Consider the following 6,001-nt stretch of genomic DNA (forward strand, 5'->3'; position numbering starts at 1 on the left):
CATATGGTGGGAGAGTCTTAGACCAGAGGACACAGCCTCAGAATAGAGGGGCATCCTTTTAGAGTGGAGATGAGGAGGAATTTCTTTAACCAGAGAGTGGTCAATCTGTCGAATTCATTGCTACAGGCAGCTGTGGTAGCCAAGTCATTAGGGCCTGAAGGGATACAGGGAGAAAACATAAGACTGGGGCTGAGAGGAAAATGGGATCAGCCATGATGAAATGGCAATGCAAACTCGATCGGCCAAGTGGCTTAATTCTGCTCCTATATCTTATGATCTTATGGTCTCCCCACATCCTGCAAGCAGTACATTCCACTATCCTGCCTGCCATCTCTACTGTTCCGAATTGGGCAACTATAAAGAGGGAAAAACAATCAGCTGTGGGGGAGAAAAAAAATCTTTACCTACAGCTTTTTTTGCCCTCTCTAACTGAAGCCTCAAAATCCCACTCTAGCTCTGTCCACTCCAAAGATGGCCACTCTGACAATGGCCGCTCCGCTTGCCCCTGCCTTACTTTACTTTGCTTTTGCCAATCAATCCCAAATGCTGACTGGCTGATGCTCAAAGCTCCAAATTGTCGCAAGTCTTTTCTACTCAATCCATGGACCTGAATGAACTGTCTTTTCAAGCGTTTGATCTCTACAATTAGACACTGGTCAAAACTGCAAACAGCCACAAGTCGCTGCCTTTTCTACTCAATTGGTGAACCTGAGTGATCTACGCCTTTTTGGGCTTCCAAGCTCCATTTGGAGCAGTGTGGAGGAATAGAGGGCTCTTGGGTTCATAGATCCCTCAAAGTTTCCGCACAAGATGATGGGCTGGTTAACAAGTTGTATGGTGTGCTGGCTTTCATTATTTGGAGGATTAAGTTTAAGAGCTGTGCGGTAATGTTGCTCTATAAAACTGGTTAGATCACACTTGGAGAATCGTACTCAGTTCTGGTCACCTCATTATAGGAAGGATGTGGAAGATTTAGAGGTGATTTACCAAGATGCAGCATGGATTCAAAAAGCATGCCTTATGAGAATTGGTTGAGCGAGCTAGGGCTTTTCCCTTAGGATGGAGATTCAATGACTATTAGCCAGTAGCACTTAATCTACTGTGATGAAATGCTTCAAGAGTTTGGTGATGAAACATATCAGCTCCTGCCTGAGAAGCGACTTGGATCTGCTCCAATTTGCCTACCGTCTCAACAGGTCCACAACAGATGATTTATCATTGGCTCTTCTCTCAACTCTGGAACATCTGGACATTGATGATGCTCGCTATCAGCTACAGTTCAGCATTCAATATTATCATCCCATCAAAACTAACCAATAAGCTCCAAGACCCTAGTCTCAATGCCCCCTTGTGCAATAGGATCCTTGATTCCCTCACTTACAAACACAATACCTCGGTAAATGTGATCAGGTGACAGTGGCCCAGAGGGACCCGCCATCATTTCAATACAAACAGTCAAACCACAAGTCTGCGACTTCTTTGACTGCGGCAGCTGTTCCTCAGTCCCTGTGCTAAGCCAGAGCGAGTGCACCTTCCCAGATTTCACAGGGCAAGGGACAAAGGGAAAAAGGTTCTTGGGTTTCAGCCTGTTTATTGAGTTCAGGAGGAGGAAACCAGATGTCCAGAAGCCAGTCCTCATTGGGGGGGATCAGAGGTGGAGAGGGTCAGGCCTGTCGATGATTTACTGCAAGCCGACTTGCTGAGTCCCTCTGTATTTTGTGTGTCTGCCTAAGTTTCTTTTTATGCATCTTTCATTACTTACAAGTTTGTTATTCCAGGGGGCATAATTTTAGGGTGATTGGTGGAAAGTATAGGGGGGGTTATCAGAGGTAGGGGTTTTTTACACAGAGAGTGGTGGGCGTATGGAATGTCTGGTGGTGGTAGAGACAGATAGTAATTAGGGACGTTTAAGAAACTCTTGGATGGTCACGTAGTTGATATGAAAATAGAAGGCTCTTTGGAAGGGAAGAGTTAGATTGATCTTAGAGTAAGTTACAAGGTCAGGACAAGATGTGGACTGTGCTGCAATGAAAAGATCAAAGTAAATTCATTATCAAAGTGCACATATGTCACCATATACAGGACTGAGATTTGTTTTCTTGCAAGCATTCTCAATCATGGATGGCAGGGTGAAGAAAGGTCTCTACCAAAGGAGGTGTAAGGTGCTCCTTCCTTCCAGCAGTTCCAAAGCAACACACGGAAAGGTGCTGGTGGCAGACAACGTGGAAGCGAATAAACAGTCGAAGTTTTGGACCGAGACCCTTCTTCAGGACTGAGAAGGAAGGGAGAAGATGCCAGGTTAAAAAGGCAGGGGGAAGGGGGGGGGAGTGGCTAGCTGGAAGGTGACAGGTGAAGCCAGCTGGGTGGGAAAGGTCAGGGGCTGGAGGAGGAGGAATCTAACATGGCGGGAGTGTGGGATACGGGAGAAAGGAAGGATCCGAGGGTCCAGGGAGACGCGATAGGGCAAGTGAGAAGAAGTGAAAGGTCAGAGTGGAAAATAGAGGAAGTGGGGGGGGGGGAGGGGGGAGGGGAAGAAATTAGTTCACCGGAAGGAGAAATCAATACTTATGCCATCAGATTGGAAGCTACCCTGACGGAATACAAACATGAGAAATCCTGCAGTTGCTGGCAATCCAAAGCATCACACACAAAATGCTGGTCAAACTCAGCAGACCAGGCAGAATCTGTGGAAAAGAGTATGCAGTCGACGTTCCGGAGCAAGTCAACTCAGCCTGAAACATCTACCGTTTACTCTTTTCCATAGACACTGCCTGGCCTGTTGAGTTCCTCCAGTATTTTCAAAACTAAGGTGTTTCTCCCCCACCTCATTTCGGCACAAGAGTAATTGCACCTTCCCCGACCACCACAACCGAGCAGATGCGGCTCAACCTGTTGAGTTCCTCCAGCAGCTTGTCTGTTGCTTCAAAGTCCAGCCTCTGTAGTCCCTGGTGTTTGGAGTGAACGCAGCCTCGGTCCGACCTTGAGCAGGAATTCCAAAATCATCTGGCTGAAAATGGATGTCCTTAAGGGAATGAAAATCATCACGAAAGAATTTGAAGAATGGCAAGCTATAAGACAAAACACAAAATGTACGTCTGAACAATTTTAGCTTCTTAAGAGGGGAAGGGGGAGGAGTAGATAAGGTTACTGTAATGCACGCAAAATGCTGGAGGAAAGGAATAACATGTCAATGTTTTATGCCAAGACCCTTCATCAGGACTCATTCCATGGATGCTGCCTGTGCTGAGTTCCTCCAGCTTCATGTGTGTGTTAATCTGGATTTCCACCGTCTGCAGAATCTCTTGTCTATAAGGTTACTGTGGTGCTCACAGATCTTATCCCAGGTCTTCATTGAGCTCAACAAGTTGTTTATTGGGATAAAGATGAAAACTTGGAATATTGTGTTCTGTTCTGGTGGCTTCATTATAGGAAAGATGAGGAAGTGTTTGAACATAGAACATAGAACATAGAATAGTACAGCACCGTACAGGCCCTTCGGTCCACAATGTTGTGCCAACCCTCAAACCCTGCCTCCCATATAACCCCCCACCTTAAATTCCTCCATATACCTGTCTAGTAGTCTCTTAAATTTCACTAGTGTATCTGCCTCCACCACTGACTCAGGCAGTGCATTCCATGCACCAACCACTCTCTGAGTAAAAAACCTTCCTCTAATATCCCCCTTGAACTTCCCACCCCTTACCTTAAAGCCACGTCCTCTTGTATTAAGCAGTGGTGCCCTGGGGAAGAGGTGCTGGCTATCCACTCTATCTATTCCTCTTATTATCTTGTACACCTCTGTCATATCTCCTCTCATCCTCCTTCTCTCCAAAGAGTAAAACCCTAGCTCCCTTAATCTCTGATCATAATGCATACTCTCTAAACCAGGCAACATCCTGGTAAATCTCCTCTGTACCCTTTCCAATGCTTCCACATCCTTCCTGCGAGGGTGCAGAGGAGATTTACCGGGATGCTGCCTGAATTAGACAGAATGTCTTTGAGGATAGGTTAAGTGAGCCAGGGCTTTTCTGTTTGGGGAGGAGGATGTAAGGTAACTTCAGGAGGTATAGATCCAGTGAAGAGCCAGAGAGTTTTCCCCAGGGTGGAAATGACTAATAGAGGGGGGCACAAGTTCTTTACACACAGAGAGGTGGTTGTGTGGAGTGTCCTGCCAGAGCTGATGGTAGAGCCAGATACATTAGGGACATTTAAAAAGCTCTTAGATAGTGAAGTGGATGATAGAAAAATGGGGGGCTATGTAAGAGGGACAGGTTTGATTGATCTTAGAGTAAGTTAAAACATTTGCACAGCATTTTGGGCTGAAGGGCATGTTCCATGTTGTAATGTTTTATGTTCGATGTTCTATGATTTAAACATTGAATGAAGAAGTGGACAGGGAATTGCCAAGAAAGAGACGAACAACCTGGAATTCTCCTTAGTGCTGCCTAAAGAATCATTAGCCAATGAAGAGTAGAAATTGTGCGACCTGCATCAATTGTTTAATTTATTTATTTTTATTTAGAAAGACAGTGCAGAATACACTGCCCAGAAACCCCAGACAACCCCAGTTCAAACCTTAACCTAATCACGGACAATTTACAATGACCAGTTAACCTACCTGGTGCATCTTTGCCCTACGGGAGGAACCCAGAGCACCCACTCATGCAACAGTTGTATACTGTGTAATGAAGGAAAAGCTCAACATAGTGCTGATTGATCTTGGAGTAGGTTAACAGGCCAGCACAACATTGTGGTCTGAAAGGCCCTTCAGCCCACAGTATTGTGCTGACCTGTGTACCTACCACACACAGTATTGAAGAACCTGCCTCTAATGTTTACTTATTTAGCAACGCAGTGTGGAGTAGTCTTCTGGCTCTGCGAGCCACACTGTGCAGCAGACAGGAGAGCACCTCCACTCCGACAGACAGGATCTCCCAGTAGCCATCCACTTCAACTCTGCTTCCCACTCCCATTCAGATATGTCCATACATGGCCTCCTCTACTGCCATGATGAGGCTAAACTCAAGTTGGAGGAGCAACACCTCACATACCGTCTAGGTAGTCTCCAGCCCCTTGGTATGAACATAGAATTCTCCAACTTCTGGTAATTCCCTCCCCCTCCCTTCCCCTCTCCCTATGTCACTTTGCCCCCTCCCCCAGCAGCCTACCACCTCCCTCATGGTTCCTCCTCCTTCTACTACCCATTGTGTTTTCCCCTATTCTTTCTTCACCTTTCCTGCCTATCCCCTCCCTGCTTCCCCTCCCCCACCCCTTTATCTTTCCCCTTACTGGTTTTTCACCTGGAACCTACCAGCCTTCTCCTTCCCACTCTCCCCCCACCTTCTTTATAGGGCCTCTGCCCCTTCCCTCTACAGTCCTGACGAAGGGTTCCAGCCCGAAACGTTGACCGATCTTTTCCACGGATGCTGCCCGACCTGCTGAGTTCCTCCAGCGTGTTGTGAGTGTTGCACAGCAACCCTCTACAAACCTGATTAACCATAAGCTGATCACAGGACAATTTACAATGGCCTATTGACCTACCAACTGGTAAATCTTTGGAGTGTGGAAGGAAACCGGAGCACCCAGAGAAAACCCAGTCATTCGGGGAGAACATACACAGTCTCCTTTCAGAGTACGCCGGATTGAACTCTACACTCCAACGTCCAGAGCTGTCACAGTAACTATCACGCTACCATGGCACACGCTAAGTGACTGCAAGGGACTCTATTTTAGCAATGATCTGAGCAGGCACTACCCTCTGACTATATTAGAGAGCCCTTTTTTTGACTTCCCATTTTACCTGATGAACCTTATCAGTGTTGTGTAATAAAACAGGTCTGTTCGGGAGTTTAAGTTAAAGGAACACAGGAGACAGTGATTATAATATAACAGAATTCACTCTGAAATTAGAGAGGGTGAAGCTAGAGACAAATGTGTCAGTTTTACAGTGGAGTAAAGGGAACAACAGGGAGGAGCTGGCCAAAGTTAACTTGAAGAGGCA

The sequence above is a fragment of the Mobula birostris genome, chromosome 1 (assembly GCF_030028105.1).
Source record: "Mobula birostris isolate sMobBir1 chromosome 1, sMobBir1.hap1, whole genome shotgun sequence".
In the NCBI taxonomy this organism is placed as follows: Eukaryota; Metazoa; Chordata; class Chondrichthyes; order Myliobatiformes; family Myliobatidae; genus Mobula; species Mobula birostris.